Source organism: Mytilus trossulus, chromosome 14 (assembly GCF_036588685.1).
Source record: "Mytilus trossulus isolate FHL-02 chromosome 14, PNRI_Mtr1.1.1.hap1, whole genome shotgun sequence".
Taxonomy (NCBI): domain Eukaryota; kingdom Metazoa; phylum Mollusca; class Bivalvia; order Mytilida; family Mytilidae; genus Mytilus; species Mytilus trossulus.
Genome location: NC_086386.1, coordinates 29,860,034 through 29,884,986, shown reverse-complemented (window position 1 = coordinate 29,884,986; position 24,953 = coordinate 29,860,034).

Here is a 24,953-nt window from a genome sequence, read left to right as displayed (position 1 = left end):
ATTAATATCTGAAAATTATTGTGATTATCTCCCTTTCAAAATCGTCTAAACTTAGCTTGGGATACAAACATCGACCTGATCAATTATGACACTAATCAATATTCAACGACTATCTCATATGTTCTAAAACATCAGAAGCTCAACGAAGAGATGCGATATGACACTTATCAATTGTTGACACCTTAGACCTTAAATACAAAGATTTGATGTAAGATTGTCAGAACGAACATTTCATCCGAAGAAGAAAGTCGAAAATAAAGCTGAGATCTTCCCGGGTACTTACTAAGTGCTAATGATAAATGTACATTAGCACTAGTCTGTGCTTGGAGAGGGGACTGGCAATTTGCATCTTAGAGAAAGAAGAAAAAACAGATGAAAATTTGATAACATCAGAGAAGCCGAGAAAATTACATTGAGATCTTTCCAGGTACTTGTTATGTGCTTATGAAAATACAACATTAGCACTAGCCTGTGCTTGGAGAGAGATCAAAGGTTTAGCATCACAACAATAAGAGATACTGGAAAAGAAAAGCGAGACGAAGACGAAGACTAAGTCGACAGATTTACAGATCAATCTGATATCTTCCCAAGTACTTGTTATGTGCAAATGATAAACAAGCATTAGCACTAGCCTGTGCTTGGAGAGGAGTCGGAAATAACTTCACCACAGAAATACAGAAGAACTCAAAAGGTACCACCTATGTCCAAAATGTTTACAGGTACTTGTTATGTGCTAATAATCGATACACATTAGCACTAGCTTGTGCTTGGAAGGATTACGGAAAATTACCGACAAACATAAGGCAGAAATACATGTATAAAGCAACGATTCATTTTCCAAGGGACACGCTGTGTGCAACTTTCTTTAACATAGTAGCACTAGCTTGTGCTTGGAAAAATGGGCTTTACTTCGTCATAAGGAAGTTACAGATTGATACAAGAAAATGAACGTGAACTAGTCTGCATTGGGACAAACGTGTGCAAATAGTAACGAAAAAATATATCATTTTTAAAATTTCAATATACAAAAATAAACCAGACTCAAGCTAGCGAACAATAAGCAAGCGAACAATAAGGTGAATCAAGCTAGCGAACAATAAGCCAGCGAACAGTAAGAAAACGCGCCAAAATGATCATGCCTAAAAACCGAAGACTTGCAATAACACCAAACGTACTTATAAATATGATGACAAATAAATAAATATGATGACAAATAATTTCCAGTAGGAAGATGAAATTTAATTCCATTTTAACACATACAAAGTTTAATTATTTATTCGTGTTATAAATACAACTTTTTTTTAAAGCTGGGAATCTAAAAGAACGTTTTAGCTACTATAAACCCTTTCTCTTTTCTCTCTGATAAGGGATGGGTTATTATCTGTATAATAATAATAACAATTGATAACAACAGGTTACAATAAACTAGTGTAGCGATGCAAATAGATCTTGAAGTTTATAGAAATTATTCGATTGAAAAGAAAAGCTGATAACCATTATATAAAAAAGAAGATGTGGTATGATTGCCAATGAGACAACTATCCACAAAAGACCAAAATGACACAAACATTAACAACTATAGGTCACCATACGGCCTTCAACAATGAGCAAAGCCCATACCACATAGTCAACTTTAAAAGGCCCAGATAAGACAATGTAAAACAATTCAAACGAGAAAACTAACGGCCTTATTTATGTAAAAATATGAACAAAAAACAAATATGTAACACATAGACAAACGACAACCACTGAATTACAGGCTCCTGATTTGGGACAGGCACATACATATTTATTCACTTTTCGCCTATTAAAGAACTAGCTAGTTCAGGTAATTATTCAAAAGTAAATAGTCACTCTAGTAATTTATTTATTACATTCTTATAAAAAAAAAAAGCGATAAGTGTTAGAACTACACACGTCAAATAGAACGAAAACGAGTTGACATAAATATTTTGGTTAATTTAAAAAAACAAAATCATTTAGATTCAAGCCTATGTAAATTAACTATAATCCGTAAAAATTTCCCTACGGCAAAGCTTTTTTGCCCACTAGGTACAAATGATAGGCACTTGCCAAAGGTTGCCTGCGCCCAAATACCCAGGTGGGTAAAGTTACGGAACTTTTTTTTTTGAGGTCCAAAGTTGGGGTAGGGTGACCCTACCATCCCCCTTCTTTCGTTCATAACATTTTCCCTACGGCAAAGCTTTTTTGCCCACTAGGTACAAATGATAGGCACTTGCCTAAGGTTGCCTGGGCCCAAATACCCAGGTGGGTAAAGTTACGGAACTTTTTTTTTTGAGGTCCAAAGTTGGGGTAGGGTGACCCTACCATCCCCCTTCTTTCGTTTATAACATTTTCCCTACGGCAAAGCTTTTTTGCCCACTAGGTACAAATGATAGGCACTCGCCTAAGGTTGCCTGGGCCCAAATACCCAGGTGGGTAAAGTTACGGAACTTTTTTTTTTGAGGTCCAAAGTTGGGGTAGGGTGACCCTACCATCCCCCTTCTTTCGTTCATAACATTTTCCCTACGGCAAAGCTTTTTTGCCCACTAGGTACAAATGATAGGCACTTGCCTAAGGTTGCCTGGGCCCAAATACCCAGGTGGGTAAAGTTACGGAACTTTTTTTTTTGAGGTCCAAAGTTGGGGTAGGGTGACCCTACCATCCCCCTTCTTTCGTTCATAACATTTTCCCTACGGCAAAGCTTTTTTGCCCACTAGGTACAAATGATAAGCACTCGCCTAAGGTTGCCTGGGCCCAAATACCCAGGTGGGTAAAGTTACGGAACTTTTTTTTTTGAGGTCCAAAGTTGGGGTAGGGTGACCCTACCATCCCCCTTCTTTCGTTCATAACATTTTCCCTACGGCAAAGCTTTTTTGCCCACTAGGTACAAATGATATGGACTTGCCTAAGGTTGCCTGGGCCCAAATACCCAGGTGGGTAAAGTTACGGAACTTTTTTTTTTGAGGTCCAAAGTTGGGGTAGGGTGACCCTACCATCCCCCTTCTTTCGTTCATAACATTTTCCCTACGGCAAAGCTTTTTTGCCCACTAGGTACAAATGATAGGCACTCGCCTAAGGTTGCCTGGGCCCAAATACCCAGGTGGGTAAAGTTACGGAACTTTTTTTTTTGAGGTCCAAAGTTGGGGTAGGGTGACCCTACCATCCCCCTTCTTTAATTCTAAAGTTTTACACTAGTTTATTGTTACCCGTTGTGATCAATTATTATTATTACTAGTATACAGAATGATAATAACCCATCTCTTATCAGAGAGAAAGGAGAAAGGGTTAATAGCTAAAACATTATTTAGATTCCCGGCTTTGAAAAAAAGTCGTATTTAGTACACGAATAAATAATTAAACTTTGTATGTGTTAAAATGGAATTACATTTCATCTTCCTACTGGAAATTATTTGTCATCATATTTATTTATTTGTCATCATATTTATAAGAACGTTTGGTGTTATTGCAAGTCTTCGGTTTTTAGGCATGATCATGTTGGCGCGTTTTCTTATTGTTCGCTGGCTTATTGTTCGCTAGCTTGATTCACCTTATTGTTCGCTGGCTTATTGTTCGCTAGCTTGAGTCTGGTTGTATTTAAAGGTATTTACCATGTAAAAGCATTAGGTATTTAGTCCACACATAAACCCATGCATCGCATCTCGTGTCCTCTTGGTTGCTATATAATTATGTTCCCCAAATACTAATATTTCTTGTTCATTTAGCTTTTTCCTTGACTTCTTGTATCGTGTAATCAATCATAAGAAAAAAAGTGGACACCAAGTTTACGTACACTAAAATGGTTTATTTTAAAAAAAATCTGACTTTGATTTAGAGTTGTCTCATTGACACTTATCTCCTTATATGTATTCATGACTTTCTCTTTTTTATTTGAAAGTTTTTATTATTCAAAAATGCGCTATGGCATAACACATGTATCCAGTATTATTTTTATTTTCATAAGTGTCTGTACTTATATGTTGTTGTGCGCACTACACAGTTCTACAGGTCCTTCCTCCTTATATACCCGAGAATTAGTCAACGTCAAGAAGATGCATTTGCTTCATACTTTATAATAGTTCGATCATATTTACATTAGTTTTCATCCCATTTAGCAGCAACGACGAAGTCTTAATGAAGTATTCATTTCAACTCAATACCCAAAAGAATGTACAAATGTATGCCCAAATTAATCAATACACACAAAAAATCAGAATAGTAAACCACAATGTTATCATTAAAGATATTGTTCCTTAATGGATGAATCTATAGATGTTTGAGTTTTTGACTTATGAGGATATGATTAAAAACTCGAAGTTCGTTCAATCAAAGGTTAAATGCAAAACAAATAAAAATTCTCAAATAGCTATACAAAAAAAGTAAAATCACAAAAATACTGAACTTAGAGGAAAATCAAATCAATGCTGTTTAAAGAGAAAAAAAAAAGAGAAATTTGGTCGTACACCTTATTTATAGCTACATACCTGCTGCAGAATTACAGCATATGATTCCTCAGACTCCAGATCAATCAAAATTTGTTTGGTCGTAGACCGTAATTCTTGTGAATCTAAAGCTTTGAGGTCGTCATGTGCTTGTTGTATGTTCTGTATTCGTCGTATTTTTATGTAGACAGGTTGATCGGTATTGTTCTGTAAGAGAAGTTCTCTTAATTCCTGATAACGCATTAAACCTTTAAATATATAAGAGCATAAGAATAGTTTAAAAATATACAAATTGACAATTTACGAATCGACAACATACAAAAAAACCGGTTACAAGTTAGAAATTGACAAGTTACGAAGTAAGAATTTTGACCCCGTTGGCTTTCCATTTTATACAAAATAACTTTTCGTTCTGTTATTCCGGTGGACATTTATACTGTAATTGTAAAATAAATGTATATTCAATAGGGACAAAACGTTTGCCTTGCCACAAACCACAGATAAATCCATCATTGTTACAAGTCTAAAAGCTTTTAATTTTTGAGACCGCTGCTCATATGCTGTATGAGAATATAATTTAACTAGTCATCTGACCGGACACATCTACAAATTTATACACCACACACAGTCAAACTGATGCCAACGCTCAGGCATTAGATAGACTAAAACTAGCCGTTGGTAGAATTCCACATTTCAATTCTTTTCTTTATCCCTAAACTTTTCAGGATATAAAAATAAGAAAAAAATGTTTAATGAGTACTAATGAGACAACTATCATTAGAGTTCAAAGGATGTTTATAGATGAAATTATAGGTAACCTTACGACCTTCAACAATAAAAAGAAAACAGAAAGTACAATTGGGTATAAAATTTACCGACATAAAAAAAATTGACTCTATTCGATTGATAAAACTAATTATAACGACCTAATATATGACACACCAATTTACGAAAGAAATAAATGAGACATGAACATACGACAACCATTGAATAAGAGGCTCCCGACTTGAAACAGGCACATACATGATTTGTCGGGGTTAGACATGTTTGTGAACGCTTAACGCTCTCCTTACCAATGATAGTGATGCAATAGCACAACAAACAATAAAACGCAGTCGAAGAGGACTTATATCATCAGGTCGATACAAAGCAGACAGATAAGTTACCAAAACACAGATCGGACGTGACAAGGTATTTATACATCTTCACAACAAAATGAAGACACTTAGTATATATTTTAGATTACTAGCATATAATAACAGCTAGTTCAAAGCCAATAACAACATATAAAAAAGTCATGTTTTTCATATGCAATGAAATAAATCTTTATGTCCTAATACAATTCCGCGAGATTTGACTTTTGATGATGACCTTTCCAAAATGAGAATACAATAACTGTATTTGTTAAAAGTACATGTAATCAGAAAAGTGAACTGAAATTAAAACCTGTACATTCAGTATAGTAAATGTGTTGTCTATATCCACGTCCTATAGTCTTAGCAGTGTCTCTTCCGTAATTATTCCAGGATTTCTTATTTGATATTAAAATAGGCCAGGTCAGGTTCCTATTGTGGAAGTCAGTAGACAAATGAGCATTTTCTATAACTAAATGCCACAAAAATGGTATCGAAATAGCTTAGCACGGACGTTAATGTTGTATATAAGTCAGACAAAAATAGTACAGATGACGTGAATTACTATAATATGCTATTTTATGACTGTTACATTAATACATGTACTTGTATACCTAGACAAATAAAACCCGAACGAACAGATTTATCTACACCAGAGAGTTTTATAAAACATTTATATTCCCTTGATACTTTCTCATAATTATAATAATGTTTTAAAGACGAATTAAAGAAAGAGTTTCAACGTATTGAACTCGTCGTGTGTATTAACAAACGAATATGCTGCACTGAGGAAGATGGTATTGAATTCAACAATAGAATAAATTGTGTAATGTGATCGAATATGATAAATAAATGTATATTATTTCTAGTAAATTAAGTTCTATTTTGAAATACCAGATACATTTCAATAATTTGTATGAGTTTATGAATTCAGATCAGATGATTTTTTATATACATTTTGACTGATTGACAGACTTAAAGGGAGTAATTTCCTAGTTTAAAATTGTAGTATTTAATGATGAATTCTGTCATTTTAATAATAACATACCAATTTTAAGCAACGAAAAGGCAATCGCAATGTGTCTCTGTATTTGAAACAAATAACATTGCACTAAATTGACACCCCCTATATTAGTCAACTGATAATGTAACATTAAGTCTATGCCAGTATATATACTAGAGGTAAGAAGCACGATAGGGGACTTAGTTGTATCGCGGGTACATTGCTCATTGTGTGCAATTTCTCTGATTGATTCGCAAGTTATAGTACGTGCAATTTTAGCAACGCTTCAATTGATTTCTATAAAATAAATTTGGTTGAAGGGCTTAAAGTTTATAATTATAGGAAATAATTTTGATTAGAGGTTATTAAAAGCAAGATAGCTTTGCTTAAACATTGAAAGCAAATAAAACACTAAATGCTCGATAACCTATTACAATTAATGCGTACTTTTCACATGTGTTTCATTTTAATCTCTGTAGGATGTTTAATATCTGTTTTAATCTTGTCCTTTGGGAATAGACTCATGTAAGCTTCAATGAATTTGGAATTTCCTGCTTTTAACCAGAAAAGGATATACAAGAAATTTAATGGTTTGCTATACAACAACTATACAATTAAACCGTAAAACCTTAACATGAAGGATGTAAATGACAAGTTTGAAGTCGTTAATTTTCAATTTGTTAGCAGTCGTTATATCACTTATCTGAAGTTAACTTAGCATTGAGAATGGTTTCACACCGCGTGATCTCATCTAGAATAATTATCACAATTTCCGCAGCAAATTTTCTTTTTATAAAACGCAATGGATTCTGAAATAAAACTAAATCTTTAGAATGTTTGGCCTCCTCTTTACACATTTATTTTGTTTAATCGTCTTATGTGGAAGTCATTACAGAACCAATATATTGTGACATTTTCCCGGACGAATTAATCTCGTTCAAATTACAGTAAATGGAAGACTTCACAATAGAATGGTTTTTAGAAAGCTTTAGTTCTGCTTCATATTATTGTATTTACCTAAACATTTAAGTGACATATCGATTTGGTCTGAAATAATAGGGTTTCAGCATGATATCTTTTAAGAAAGGGACACCTTAATTAAAGACAACATCAGGTTTATAGAAGATGTATTAGGTTTTATTAGGAAAAGTCTGACGTTTTGTCAGAATGATCCCACGGATTATTAAAGAAACTTAATAGTCTTAGGAATGCCACGGAACGACACTGGTAAAGTATTTTGTTTCTACACAATCTCCTCGCAACGACAAGTTGCTTAATTGCATTATTAAGAGATCAGAAATGGGGGATAAAAGAGGGAAGTGCATAATTACAAAGATACAAGATTGTTTAAAAGCAAGGACTGTACTGAAATAATTATTGTCCATAAGAACTATTTAGTCTGTTAAAAATGTCAAATGCGTAGCGACCTGGAAGAATTCAGGAATAATGAAAACAAGGATGTTAAGTCTGATCTCAATTCAACTAAAAATTATAAAAAACCAAAAAGCGAGAGAGAAATAAAAAAAAATCGTTTGGGTTGGAATGTTTTTGCTTTGAAAAAGCAAGGATTCCAAAAATTAAAATAATTGTCTTGCTGATCAAATACATGTAAAGATTAGGGGATTTTTATACCAGCTCTGTAAACTATATAATATAAAAATGAAAAAAGATGTTTATCGCATTCAGATTTGAGCATAAAAGATTTAAAAAGAAACCATGAATCAGGTTTTTTAAAATTCATATTCATGTTGTTAAAGAAAATGCCGCGTGACACAATTTGATGGCAAAAGGCCGACGATTCTGAAAGTTGAATATAATGTGCGTTTCTCGAAAAAATTGAAATATATTTACATACATGTATGTTAAGGCATTTTTCGGAGAGAAGAGGTAAATGTACATATGTATGTACAAAATGTAGCTGTAAAATAGACATATACATAATTGATCTATTATGAATAACAACCCTGTTTGGTGTTTATACCATCGGTAGGATGGACACCAAACGGAGATTTTTTTTTATATAATACAACTTTTAACAAGTTATTCTCATTTTTACAGTCATTTTGATATGTTGTACTCTTTATAACTACGCCTTTAATGTTTTAGACTGCAATTGCATGAAATGTCTATAAAATGTTTGCATGTAGCACTGGCATTATGCATGCCGTTACCATAGTTAATCGTCTATTAAAAATAGGTCACAGAGAGCTGCAACTTTTTAATGACTCCGTCAGTATTCAGAAAAATAGTGCTGTATGAGACAATGCCACATTACGTTATGGAGAATTGTCAAAAATAAAATATATTCTGAATAATCACAATGTGGGATGTTTACTCTATAGAGTTAACTATTTCAACCCGAAAACATGATATTTTCATTTTCTATTGATTCATAAACAACAAAGCTAGAATAAAGATTTATGCTTTTTGAGGGTGTGTTAAACATGTTAAAGTATGTCAATTTGACAGTCTGGTCGAATCTGTTTTTTAATTAGATCTATAAAACATGCAGAAGCCAATTTTTAGATGGATACTTCAGGAAATAACTATACAGAAATAATCGTTCGACAGAAGACGTAAGCATCATATTTCATTAATATTCCCTACTTGCAATAGTATAAGTACTGCAATAATGAATCATTCCCATACACGAAGCCGTAGATCCAATTAAAAAATCTTATAAAATCTTATTTATGTATTTCTATTTTTCTATACAGCTGGTAAAGTATCCCCAATCATAAATGTCTGTTAACGGTAGTCTATTCATTCACCAATAAAATGTGAATTATGTGGATGAGAATTTTAACCTTAAATTACATAAAGCAATAAGACTAGAGCATGACATTACTACGAAACAAACAAATAATGTGGTACAACACACTAAAAACTAAAACATTACAAACTTTTACATGCCTAGTCAATTATGAAACAGAGATAAAGATATAAAACTTCTTGTAATTTACACGATTGCTTTAAAACTCATCGTATTTTTTATATCACACAATGTCATCAACTAGAAAGTCATTCCATTGAGAAGGATGATATGGTGTTTTCTGTAATTATATTACCTCATCCGTATTAGAAGTAAGCGTGATTTATTGCCATGGGGTCGATTATTCACTTGACAAGAATAATACTTTACTAAAATATACTTGCGAAATATATTTTGGTTCATAATTTGAAGATATATAGTTTAGGTGTAAGGCGTTTTTACCCAATAGGATTTCGCACCACGCTTTTCTCGGTGGAGCAATTTTTTTGCACACCGCTCAAATTCTAGATCCGCACCTGATTTCAAGTGTTTCTGTGCTCAGATGTAATGCATTGATATGAATTGGGATGGGGTTTGGGGTGTCACTTTCAAGCCACACTTCTGTACAAATTTTAAACCGAAAACCGAAGTAGTCTCTCCTACTTTTCATGTTTACTTGATGCGGTTCTTTCTAGGAATAAGAGCTCTTGCCGTGAAGTGTTTCAGTTTAAGGTCATTCCGCATCTTATTTCAGGTGTTTTCGTGCTCAGAACCACCCCATTATATGAGTGGGCTGAAAATAAATATGAATAAATATATGAATGGGATGGGTGACTTCGGTGTCCATTTTTAACCGAAAACTAAAGTAATCCCCACACCCTTTTCATGTTTATTTCTTTGCTTATTTAATACAATACCAATACCAACAAAACTAGTATGCTTACCTGCGTCTGAATCATAAACATAAAAAATGTTCTTCCACTTTTTTGCAAAGATCAAATCTCTCAGTATCCGTGTTAATGGTGGCTTCATGTGGACTTCATACTTCCCTTCTGTTCTTTCCAAAATAGAGCTGATTGTAATATATGGCATATGGAATTTGTCAGAGTATGACGTCAGAATATCTTGGGAACGGTAAGATTTTGTACCAAACAACGCAAACACACCATTCGACATCGATGTGCATACTGAAATAAAGATATTTGAGATAAATGTTCATGTATGAAGTTCAGAGATAACTTGGCAAGCTGAATAACTTTTATAAATGAAACGATATTTAAAATATGAAATGGTTAAAGAAAAAGTCACATTAACGTTATTTTGTACCTACAGTAACTGTGTTTGACAACACTTTTAGGAATTGGATCTCAATGCTCTTCAACTTCGTACTTTATTTGGCTTTTCTCAACTTTTTTGGATTCGAGCGTCACTGATTAGTCTTTTGTAGACGAAACCCGCGTCTGGCATGTATATAAAATTTAGTCCTGGTATTTATGAGTTTATTTATATATAATGTAGCAATTTGCTGGTGATCGTACTCAATGATTTTTACATATTTTGACTTTTCAATTCCTTGCCTTTTAGCGTAACAAACAAAGAAGAAGTTTGGTTTTATAGATCTTGTCAAGTTTTGTCTTTCAAACGATTAAGAAAAATAGGATAGCGCAAGTTTCGAAAACCTTTCATTATCAAACCTTGTATTTTGTATGTGGCTCACATAACCGGTTAATGCATCGGACTACTAACACAAAGGTTCCTGGTTCCTGGTTCAATTCCCGTTCCGGGATGAACATTTCAGGGACTGATTTTCGGCTCTCCCTTGACACCATTGGCGAGTATGGTCTTGAGGAAACGATGATAGTCCGTCGAAATGGGACGATAAATGGCACGTTAAAGACACCCTTGTAGATTTCGAAAAAGAGTAGGCTAATGAAGATACAAGGCAGCACTCGCATCCGCCAAGTGGAAAGGGATTAATTTAAGTTGCAAAACTTGTTTCCCAATCCATTATAATTAAATATGTTCAAACTAACATAACCCACAAATGTAATTCTTTTGTCTAGCATGTCTTAAATCGTATCACAATATTCTTTTGTCTAACATGTCTTAAATCGTATCACAATATTCTTTTGTCTAACATGTCTTAAATCGTATCACAATATTCTTGTGTCTACCATGTCTTAAATCGTATCACAATATTCTTTTGTCTAACATGTCTTAAATCGTATCACAATATTGTTTTGTCTAACATGTCTTAAATCGTATCACAATATTTTTTTACTGAACTCACTGGAATTAAATGGAACCGTTGATAGTCTACTGTGTAGCTTTCTTATAGAAATAATTTATCGTTGCAGAAAAGGCGCTGTTCGTTTGATACTTTTGTGGTCACAATGATAGTTATCAAAGGTACCAGGATTATAACTTAGTACGTCAGACGCGCGTTTCGTCTACATAAGACTCATCAGTGACGCTCATATCAAAATATTTATAAAATTAAACAAGTTCAAAGTTGAAGAGCATTGAGAATCCAAAATTTCAAAAAGTTGTGTTTAATACGGCTAAGGAAATCTATGCCTGGGATAAGAAAGCCTTTAGTTTTTCGAAAAATTCAAATTTTTGTAAACAGGAAATTTATAAAAAGTTATTGATAAGCTACTTTTGATAATTCTACTAGATACGTATTCCAGTACAATTATATACGTATATCTTGTTCATTAATCTAATCGGCTCTATAGACTTATACCTGAATACGAAAAGCAAGAATTACAAATAAGCAACCGGAACAAATTATATCGTCAATAATTATACATGGAATACCAATTTATGTTTCACTCCAATGCTGCATAGTTTAATTAGCACGATTGGAATGTCAATTTATACGGTATGGTATAAAACTGTAAATTCGAAGAAATATATTTGACATATTACACTAATTTTTAAATGATAACCACTCCAATACTTATTGTACAGGCACACTTGTAAATATAAAGTTCATTAGATTATTAAGCTCTTATATAATAAGTGCTGCTGACAACTAATCTCAGATTTTATGACTGCTATTTTTGCTGTCGACATTAAACTGTATTTCAAAATATTTATAGAATTTTGCTACGTCAGTAAAAGCTTGCTTGGGAATACAAGATTAGATTGAAGTTAAACTTTGTGACAATATAAAACAGCATGTTTTAATCAAATATAGATTACCTTATAATTCTAATGAAAACGAAAAGGTTATGTTTTTATCAAAATGTAAAAGAGGGACGAAAGATACCAGAGGGACAGCTCAAGTCATAAATCGAAAACAAACTGACAACACCATGGCTAAAAATGAAAAGGGCAAACAGACAAACAATAGTACACATGTCACAACATAGACAACTAAAAGAATAACCTAGGGGTGATCGAAGGTGCTCCAGAAGGGTGAGCAGATCCTGTTCCACTTGTGGGATCTGTCGTGTTGCTTATGAGATAAAAAATCCGGTAAATAGTCTATTTCTGTAGGTCACATTTATGTTAGGGAAGAGGATTGTAGTTACGACCTTAGGAACATATCCGATATCATTTGTGAAACGGTTTTTCCATTACGGCCAACCAACTCGTGATGGCGTTCTTAAAATATACAAAGAGATGATTGCAACTTCACCATTTGGAACTCTTGAATTAATAGCGTTCTTGTGAGCAACAAACCTCTATCAAGAAAATCATGATAGGAAATAAACTCATCATAGATACCAGGACTTAATTTTGTATACACGCCAGACGCGCGTTTCGTCTACAAAAGACTCATCAGTGATGCTCGAATCCAAAAAGGTTAAAAAGGCCAAATAAAGAACGAAGTTGAAAAACATTGAGAACCCAAATTCCTAAAAGTTTTCCAAGCACGGGAATATAGTATCATTTTGGAAATATACACCGTATACAGGTGCTGTTGGAATGTTGCTACTTAGAAATGGAAAGTTCACAATTGGAAATCTAATATTAATCTCTTTTGTCGTCAAGTTTTGTTTTCAATCGACCGTCATTGTCAATTTCTAGATGTAAGTCAAGATACGAGGTCGACTTCACTGTATCTGTTGTATCCTTTATCTGTAATTGAATGGAATAGATGCGTTCGACATAGTCACCAACATTTGAATTATTTAGTGAGAGAACATCTATATAGCGGAAAGTAGAGTTTAAGGATATTGCTAACTAGAAACTAGAAATCATAAATATAACAAGTTTATTGCGTTTCATTGGAACAAGTCTTTTTGTGTTACTATTCAATAAGTGTAGCGTCGTGTTGTATTAAAAAGACACGCCTTGTTGGTGATAATTCGGTAGTAAAATGGTAAAATGCATAAAAAAAACTGGAGGGGAAAAAAGAGTACAACATCTTAATTCATATATTCATTTACTAGTTTTGCTATTTTTAGAAAGACAGTGATTTTATAACTATTATATACAGTTATTCTGGAAAATAATAGAAAGGAATTTGTTCATACTTGTTAATTTCTACCAAGCATTGCATGAAAAAAAATATCAAATAAAATATTCTTGACAATTTTTCCTGTTTGTGCCTTCCTCATCAATCTCAAAATGTTTAAAGTATATCAGATTTCAACAATTACATTTTTTCCTTCTTTCCTTTATCATGTTCATGGTAGTTAACATACGATCATAATGATCTCATTAAAACATGTCGTCAATTATGGTGCTGCCAGAAGTTACTTTCTTGTCGACTGAAATAGCATTGCTAGTAATTACACAAAACCTCGCAGGAACAGGTTGATTAAGTCTGTAATACATATATAAAAGGGCTGTTAGTAAATAGAGATAAGAAGATTTGGTGTGAATGCCAATGAGGGAAATCTCAAATTAGAGACCAAAATAACGTAGAAGTGAACATATAAAGGTTACCGAACGGCCTTCAGCAATGCGCAAAACCGATAACGCGATTTAACTACGAACCATGCTTTGTACATTACCGACACGCTACATGAAATTCACAGTGCAACAGTAAAAAGGAAGATATGCCACCCTACTAGGACACATTAGTATGACTCCGAGTCAACCAGTATTTGGTCTTAGTTACTTCTTATTGCTATGTGCTTAGCGGAGAAGCAGCAAGTATAAATTTTATAAAGCTTTGATTTGATCTGACCGGAGATCGAACCCACGACTTTCCGAAATGACCCCCTGATATTGTACCGCGCATGCTATCCCGTGACCATTATGAGTCAACCGAGTAATCATTGTGTTTTGAACACTGATACCATAGATCTTCAAAGATGGACAAAGATTATTCATTTATAAAAATCTGACCGAACATGGACAGACGTAAGATAACTATAGTTGCTAATGATTTATAAGCCACAAGAAAAGACAAGCAATATTAGATTTAAAATCTATACACACTTAGTCTGGAAGGATTTTTTTGTCAATAACAGTACAACCACTTGTCTTATAACGAATTATCATGATAAACGAGCATCATTAGGAACCTAATCGCAGGAAAATGTTCTTTAATAACCGTATGATATAAGCCGGGTCTTAATTTGCTCCTTTAATGTCTAGAACTCATGTTTTATTCATTTTAGACTTAATAGAATGGCATTGTATTGCCTTGGGGACTGTCGAATTAACTCGCGACTAGAAACACAACTTATCACATCTATGCGTACAAATGGCGCCTATTATCCATTTTAACAACCATTGATCAAATAAACTACAACGAATCTCTATTGTCAAAATGTTACTTCAAGAGATGAGATTTTCCGATGACCAACAATGCTGCAAGCTTTGAAATCCCCTTTCAATATAATTATTCAGCACTACTCATGTGTCTTTGAAGCAACAAGTAAGGAAAGAAATATTGACGTAGTATTGTTTTCAGTTTTAGTTTGACATGTAGAACGGAAGCACCTATCAAATAAATTTAGCTGCATCTTTCTGAAAATTGCAATTTTAGATTTTCTCATAAAAAATAGTCTTGCTTTTTGATAGAAATACAATTGACTTTGATAAAATTATTATGTCACTTTTATTTTCTATGTTAGATAATATGATATTTATTTTGAATGTGAAACTTAATCATCTCATTCTTGTAATCGATCTATTTTTTTCTCATTAAAGCAATTGCATGTATTCTCATAATTCATTATAAAAGTAATCTTTTACCAATTCTTCGAAATCAAAATGTCAATTCAGGCGAAATTCAATCTTAGTTTAAAATTTAAATTGAAATTAGCTGTAAATGTTTTGGTATAAAGTGAATTATTCAGCCAACTTTGAAATTGAAAATTGATTTGCATTTTTTTCTCAGTTTGGCACAATAATAAAATGATTTTACCTATAGAAAAGGAGCATCATATCTTTTTGGACTCTATTAGTGATGATATTACACCTGATACTTACTAGTGTGGATCTAGCCGTCGATAGCAGCCGGCGTTAATATTCATGAGGCCAGCCTTCAATAATATTCATGAGCCGGCAATAATATTCATGAGATGACTTGCGTTCGAAGAAGTGTTGTTAGAAACTATGAACGATAACTATGATTAAATAACGTTCCTATTTATATGTGATATTACTTCAAACAGGCATGTAAATGGGTGTCTTCTTCGAGGTCCGCGTTTACTTAATTAACTTTTGGTCTTCTTCAAGGACTTCTAGGTTTGCGTCTTTAAATAACATTGTAAATGTAATAAAAACAATGCAAATGCTTCCATAAATATAAAACAAAGTAATGGTCTTTTAACATTCTGTGATAAGAGAAATAATGTAAACTGAAGCAATAACAAGTTGAAATAAATATAATTAAATATAGAAATTTAATGGGACATTACAACAAACAAATAAAGTAAAGAACAGTTCTTATTAAAATTTTGTGATTATTGAATTAATGTAAGCTACAATAAATAAAAAAAATGATTGAATACTTGTATAGAAATTTAGGAATTACAGAGAATTGATGGTCATATGGGCATTCCATAATTTGTTCGTTGTTCGTTGTCTACAAATATACTCCAATCATGAAACCAAAACATACAATACAGACAGTATTTTCTATTTAAACAGATCAGAAAAAATAGAAACATAGTTAATTGCAGAAATAAAAACAACAGAAAAATAAAAACTGTCAAGTACTATTTCAATGACATATAATTCTTCAAAATTACGGAGACCAATCTCAGTCATTAATCTTAACATTAACAATTTATATCATTGCCTTTAAAATGGCCCATAGCACTTATGCCCTAAACCCGTACGAGTTAGTCAGGAAAGGATAAGGGGGGGGGGGGTACCCTGGTATATCACAAATTCGAAAATGAACTATTGCCGGCTGGCCAAACGAAGAGATTCTCCACGTGGGCAATAATACCTGAGGAAGAGGTACTTATTGCCTTTAAAATGGCTCTTAGCACTTGTACCCTAGACCCGTACGAGTTTGTCAGTAGAGGGTTAAAAGGGGGGATATGGTATTCCGGTTTACAACGAATTCGAACTGAACTATTGCCGGCTGGCCAAACTAAGAGATTCTCCACATCGACCATCATATCAGAGGTAGAGGTTGGTATTGCCTATAAAATGGCCCAGAGCACTTATGCCCTAGACCCGTACGAGTTAGTCTGGAAAGGATAAGGGGGGTACCCTGGTATATCACAAATTCGAAAATGAACTATTGCCGGCTGGCCAAACGAAGAGATTCTCCACGTGGGCAATAATACCTGAGGAAGAGGTACTTATTGCCTTTAAAATGGCTCTTAGCACTTGTACCCTAGACCCGTACGAGTTTGTCAGTAGAGGGTTAAAAGGGGGGATATGGTATTCCGGTTTACAACGAATTCGAACTGAACTATTGCCGGCTGGCCAAACTAAGAGATTCTCCACATCGACCATCATATCAGAGGTAGAGGTTGGTATTGCCTATAAAATGGCCCAGAGCACTTATGCCCTAGACCCGTACGAGTTAGTCTGGAAAGGATAAGGGGGGTACCCTGGTATATCACAAATTCTAAAATGAACTATTGCCGGCTGGCCAAATAAAGAGATTCTCCACATGGGCAATGATACCAGAGGAAGAGGTACTTATTGCCTTTAAAATGGCCCATAGCACTTGTACCCTAGACCCGTACGAGTTTGTTAGTAGAAGGTTAAAAGGGGGGATATGGTATTCCGGTTTACAACGAATTCGAACTGAACTATTGCCGGCTGGTCAAACTAAGAGATTCTCCACATCAACCATCATACCAGAGGTAGAGGTTGGTACTGCATCTAAAATGGCCGATAGCACTTATGCCCTAGACCCGTATGAGTTAGTCAGGAAAGGATAAGGAGGGGGTACCCTGGTATATCACAAATTCGAAAATGAACTATTGCCGGCTGGCCAAACGAAGAGATTCTCCACGTGGGCAATGATACCAGAGGAAGAGGTACTTATTGCCTTTAAAATGGCTCATAGCACTTATGCCCTAGACCCGTACGAGTTAGTCAGGAAAGGATAAGGGGGGTACCCTGGTATATCACAAATTCGAAAATGAACTATTGCCGGCTGGCCAAACGAAGAGATTCTCCACGTGGGCAATGATACCAGAGGCAGAGGTACTTATTGCCTATAAAATGGCTCATAGCACTTATGCCCTAGACCCGTACGAGTTAGTCAGGAAAGGATAAGGGGGTACCCTGGTATATCACAAATTCGAAAATGAACTATTGCCGGCTGGCCAAACGAAGAGATTCTCCACGTGGGCAATGATACCAGAGGAAGAGGTACTTATTGCCTTTAAAATGGCTCAGAGCACTTGTACCCTAGACCCGTACGAGTTTGTCAGTAGAAGGCTAAAAGGGGGGATATGGTATTCCGGTTTTCAACGAATTCGAACTGAACTATTGCCGGCTGGCCAAACTAAGAGATTCTCCACATCGAACATCATACCAGAGGTAGAGGTTGGTATTGCCTATAAAATGGCCCAGAGCACTTATGCCCTAGACCCGAACGAATTAGTCTGGAAAGGATAAGGGGGGTCCCCTATATATCACAAATTCGAAAATGAACTATTGCCGGCTGGCCAAATGAAGAAATTCTCCACGTGGGCAATGATACCAGAGGAAGAGGTACTTATTGCCTTTAAAATGGCTCAGAGCACTTGTACCCTAGACCCGTACGAGTTTGTCAGTAGAAGGCTAAAAGGGGGATATGGTATTCCGGTTTACAACGAATTCGAACTGAACTATTGCCGGCTGGCCAAACTAAGAGATTCTCCACATCAACCATCATACCAGAGGTAGAGGTTGGTATTGCCTATAAAATGGCTCATAGCCCTTATGCCCTAGACCCGTACGAATTAGTCAGGAAAGGATAAGGGGGGTACCCTGGTATATCACAAATTCAAAAATGAACTATTGCCGGCTGGCCTAACGAAGAGATTCTCCACGTGGGCAATGATACCAAAGGAAGAAGTACTAGTTTGTCAGTAGAGGGTTAAAAGGGGGGATATGGTATTCCGGTTTACAACGAATTCGAACTGAACTATTGCCGGCTGGCCAAACTAAGAGATTCTCCACATCAACCATCATACCAGAGGTAGAGGTTGGTATTGCCTATAAAATGGCCGATAGCACTTATGCCCTAGACCCGTACGAGTTAGTCAGGAAAGGATAAGGGGGGTACCCTGGTATATCACAAATTCAAAAATGAACTATTGCCGGCTGGCCAAACGAAGAGATTCTCCACGTGGGCAATTATACCAGAGGAAGAGGTACTTATTGCCTTTAAAATGGCTCATAGCACTTGTACCCTAGACCCGTACGAGTTTGTCAGTAGAAGGTTAAAAGGGGGGATATGGTATTCCGGTTTAAAACGAATTCGAACTGAACTATTGCCGGCTGGCCAAAATAAGAGATTCTCCACATCGACCATCATACCAGAGGTAGAGGTTGGTATTGCCTATAAAATGGCCCAGAGCACTTATGCCCTAGACCCGTACGAGTTAGTCTGGAAAGGATAAGGGGGGTACCCTGGTATATCACCAATTCTAAAATGAACTATTGCCGGCTGGCCAAACGAAGAGATTCTCCACGTGGGCAATAATACCTGAGGAAGAGGTACTTATTGCCTTTAAAATGGTCCATAGCATTGTACCCTAGACCCGTACAAGTTTGTCAGTAGAGGGTTAAAAGGGGGGATATGGTATTCCGGTTTACAACGAATTCGAACTGAACTATTGCCGGCTGGCCAAACTAAGAGATTCTCCACATCAACCATCATACCAGAGGTAGAGGTTGGTATTGCCTATAAAATGGCCGATAGCACTTATGCCCTAGACCCGTACGAGTTAGTCAGGAAAGGATAAGGGGGGTACCCTGGTATATCACAAATTCGAAAATGAACTATTGCCGGCTGGCCAAACGAAGAGATTCTCCACGTGGGCAATGATACCAGAGGAAGAGGTACTTATTGCCTATAAAATGGCTCATAGCACTTATGCCCTAGACCCGTACGAGTTAGTCAGGAAAGGATAAGGGGGGTACCCTGGTATATCACAAATTCGAAAATGAACTATTGCCGGCTGGCCAAACGAAGAGATTCTCCACGTGGGCAATGATACCAGAGGAAGAGGTACTTATTTCCTTTAAAATGGCTCAGAGCACTTGTACCCTAGACCCGTACGAGTTTGTCAGTAGAAGGCTAAAAGGGGGATATGGTATTCCGGTTTACAACGAATTCGAACTGAACTATTGCCGGCTGGCCAAACTAAGAGATTCTCCACATCAACCATCATACCAGAGGTAGAGGTTGGTATTGCCTATAAAATGGCTCATAGCCCTTATGCCCTAGACCCGTACGAATTAGTCAGGAAAGGATAAGGGGGGTACCCTGGTATATCACAAATTCAAAAATGAACTATTGCCGGCTGGCCTAACGAAGAGATTCTCCACGTGGGCAATGATACCAAAGGAAGAAGTACTTATTGCCTTTAAAATGGCCTATAACGCTTGTCCCCTAGACCCGTACGAGTTTGTCAGTAGAGGGTTAAAAGGGGGGATATGGTATTCCGGTTTACAACGAATTCGAACTGAACTATTGCCGGCTGGCCAAACTAAGAGATTCTCCACATCAACCATCATACCAGAGGTAGAGGTTGGTATTGCCTATAAAATGGCCGATAGCACTTATGCCCTAGACCCGTACGAGTTAGTCAGGAAAGGATAAGGGGGGTACCCTGGTATATCACAAATTCAAAAATGAACTATTGCCGGCTGGCCAAACGAAGAGATTGTCCACGTGGGCAATGATACCAGAGGAAGAGGTACTTATTGCCTTTAAAATGGCTCATAGCACTTATGCCCTAGACCCGTACGAGTTAGTCAGGAAAGGATAAGGGGGGTACCCTGGTATATCACAAATTCGAAAATGAACTATTGCCGGCTGGCCAAACGAAGAGATTCTCCACGTGGGCAATGATACCAGAGGAAGAGGTACTTATTGCCTATAAAATGGCTCATAGCACTTATGCCCTAGACCCGTACGAGTTAGTCAGGAAAGGATAAGGGGGGTACCCTGGTATATCACAAATTCGAAAATGAACTATTGCCGGCTGGCCAAACGAAGAGATTCTCCACGTGGGCAATGATACCAGAGGAAGAGGTACTTATTGCCTTTAAAATGGCTCTTAGCACTTGTACCCTAGACCCGTACGAGTTTGTCAGTAGAAGGCTAAAAGGGGGGATATGGTATTCCGGTTTTCAACGAATTCGAACTGAACTATTGCCGGCTGGCCAAACTTAGAGATTCTCCACATCGAACATCATACCAGAGGTAGAGGTTGGTATTGCCTATAAAATGGCCCAGAGCACTTATGCCCTAGACCCGTACGAATTAGTCTGGAAAGGATAAGGGGGGTCCCCTATATATCACAAATTCGAAAATGAACTATTGCCGGCTGGCCAAATGAAGAAATTCTCCACTTGGGCAATGATACCAGAGGAAGAGGTACTTATTGCCTTTAAAATGGCTCAGAGCACTTGTACCCTAGACCCGTACGAGTTTGTCAGTAGAAGGCTAAAAGGGGGATATGGTATTCCGGTTTACAACGAATTCGAACTGAACTATTGCCGGCTGGCCAAACTAAGAGATTCTCCACATCAACCATCATACCAGAGGTAGAGGTTAGTATTGCCTATAAAATGGCTCATAGCCCTTAGGTAGCACTCCACAGTTAGGTGTGTAGTTTCGCATTTTGGCCCCTGTGGATTTTTTAAATATGAGAGCTAGTGTGCAATAAAATTCATATTTGGATAGCTGAGTATTTAAATAGCCTTTGTATTGGGTTTATATGAACATCAAGGTTATGTAATGTATGTAATATAGGCTGTTTTCTGTATGACAGTCCGTATTTGCATGTCCATACCATACATTGGTCCGGCAATTATTGTAATGTTTTTTTCCAACTTTTTATCGCACGAACTTTGTGATTGGATTTTACGAAAAAATGAGGCGAAAGACACCCATTTTTTATTTGATCATTAGGAAGATTTAAGAAAACAGTTTCTAAAAAGGTATCACTCAAAGGCATTGAAATTCTAGTTTGATCCAAATTTTGGGGGGATATATGACATGTTCACCCTCCTTTTTGCAATATTTTATGGTAAATAAATGCTGAATGTTGCCATGGATACACATACAAGGAATTAATTTTCACCCTTTTAACTTTGGAAAATTGAATCTATGGAAGATACTGATTACATACATATGCACATGTACAACACAAACAATTAGGTTAATGTATTAAAAATCCAGGAATAAGAGATGATAAAACATTTTGGGGCTCATTTTTAATTTTATTTTCTAACTGTGGAGTGCTACCTTATGGCACATCAGAAAGCACAGAAATGCACTTTTAAAGTTAAAATTGACCACAAATCTTTAGTCTTTTGTGTTCTTGTTTTAGTTCTGATTGTAAAAAAACTGCTAGGAATGCAATTTATGTTAATTTTATTGTTTACTGACCTTAGCAACCAAATATACACATTTTGACACTTAGACATGTTGCGGTCTTAAATTTGTACCCCGTTAGCTTTGCCCTTGTAACCAAAGATTGCGCTTTATATGATAATCTCAGAATGTATCGCTTTATATTTTTGAATGCGAATAAGTCAAATAAACATTTTTAGCAGGATTTTATATCATAATTTGGCATTAATTAAATTTAATGATGCCAGTACTGTTAGAAATTTATACCCTGCTTGAGAGCTTCTAAACCAAGGTTAGGTATGCTATTTACAGCAAAAATTACCTATAAGTGCTTTCAAACACCTAAAACATGTACAATTTGTCCTCTTTTAAGGCAATTTTATAATTTCAAATAAAAAAAAGGGAAAAGTTTTAGAAATTTACCCCCATAATGAGACAGACTTGAAGTTTTTCACTATGATCCAGCATTTATTTTAAAATCACTTTTTGTCGCGTTTCAACACCAACTGCTAACCTTCATAAAATCTTTATTACTGAACCAATTTTAAAAACTAAGGTACCATTTTCATTGTAACAACTAGTAGAACACAGAAAACATAAAAAAATTTGAGGCAGGAGGGAAAAAAATTCACCTTAAGGTAGCACTCCACAGTTAGGTGTGTAGTTTCGCATTTTGGCCCCTGTGGATTTTTCAAATATGAGAGCTAGTGTGCAATAAAATTCATATTTGGATAGCTGAGTATTTAAATAGCCTTTGTATTGGGTTTATATGAACATCAAGGTTATGTAATGTATGTAATATAGGCTGTTTTCTGTATGACAGTCCGTATTTGCATGTCCATACCATACATTGGTCCGGCAATTATTGTAATGTTTTTTTCCAACTTTTTATCGCACGAACTTTGTGATTGGATTTTACGAAAAAATGAGGCGAAAGACACCCATTTTTTATTTGATCATTAGGAAGATTTAAGAAAACAGTTTCTAAAAAGGTATCACTCAAAGGCATTGAAATTCTAGTTTGATCCAAATTTTGGGGGGATATATGACATGTTCACCCTCCTTTTTGCAATATTTTATGGTAAATAAATGCTGAATGTTGCCATGGATACACATACAAGGAATTAATTTTCACCCTTTTAACTTTGGAAAATTGAATCTATGGAAGATACTGATTACATACATATGCACATGTACAACACAAACAATTAGGTTAATGTATTAAAAATCCAGGAATAAGAGATGATAAAACATTTTGGGGCTCATTTTTAATTTTATTTTCTAACTGTGGAGTGCTACCTTATGCCCTAGACCCGTACGAATTAGTCAGGAAAGGATAAGGGGGGTACCCTGGTATATCACAAATTCAAAAATGAACTATTGCCGGCTGGCCTAACGAAGAGATTCTCCACGTGGGCAATGATACCAAAGGAAGAAGTACTTATTGCCTTTAAAATGGCCTATAGCGCTTGTCCCCTAGACCCGTACGAGTTTGTCAGTAGAGGGTTAAAAGGGGGGATATGGTATTCCGGTTTACAACGAATTCGAACTGAACTATTGCCGGCTGGCCAAACTAAGAGATTCTCCACATCAACCATCATACCAGAGGTAGAGGTTGGTATTGCCTATAAAATGGCCGATAGCACTTATGCCCTAGACCCGTACGAGTTAGTCAGGAAAGGATAAGGGGGGTACCCTGGTATATCACAAATTCAAAAATGAACTATTGCCGGCTGGCCAAACGAAGAGATTCTCCACGTGGGCAATTATACCAGAGGAAGAGGTACTTATTGCCTTTAAAATGGCTCATAGCACTTGTACCCTAGACCCGTACGAGTTTGTCAGTAGAAGGTTAAAAGGGGGGATATGGTATTCCGGTTTAAAACGAATTCGAACTGAACTATTGCCGGCTGGCCAAAATAAGAGATTCTCCACATCGACCATCATACCAGAGGTAGAGGTTGGTATTGCCTATAAAATGGCCCAGAGCACTTATGCCCTAGACCCGTACGAGTTAGTCTGGAAAGGATAAGGGGGGTACCCTGGTATATCACCAATTCTAAAATGAACTATTGCCGGCTGGCCAAACGAAGAGATTCTCCACGTGGGCAATAATACCTGAGGAAGAGGTACTTATTGCCTTTAAAATGGTCCATAGCATTGTACCCTAGACCCGTACGAGTTTGTCAGTAGAGGGTTAAAAGGGGGGATATGGTATTCCGGTTTACAACGAATTCGAACTGAACTATTGCCGGCTGGCCAAACTAAGAGATTCTCCACATCAACCATCATACCAGAGGTAGAGGTTGGTATTGCCTATAAAATGGCTCATAGCACTTATGCCCTAGACCCGTACGAGTTAGTCAGGAAAGGATAAGGGGGGTACCCTGGTATATCACAAATTCGAAAATGAACTATTGCCGGCTGGCCAAACGAAGAGATTCTCCACGTGGGCAATGATACCAGAGGAAGAGGTACGTATTGCCTTTAAAATGGCTCATAGCATTGTACCCTAGACCCGTACGAGTTTGTCAGTAGAGGGTTAAAAGGGGGGATATGGTATTCCGGTTTACAACGAATTCGAACTGAACTATTGCCGGCTGGCCAAACTAAGAGATTCTCCACATCAACCATCATACCAGAGGTAGAGGTTGGTATTGCCTAT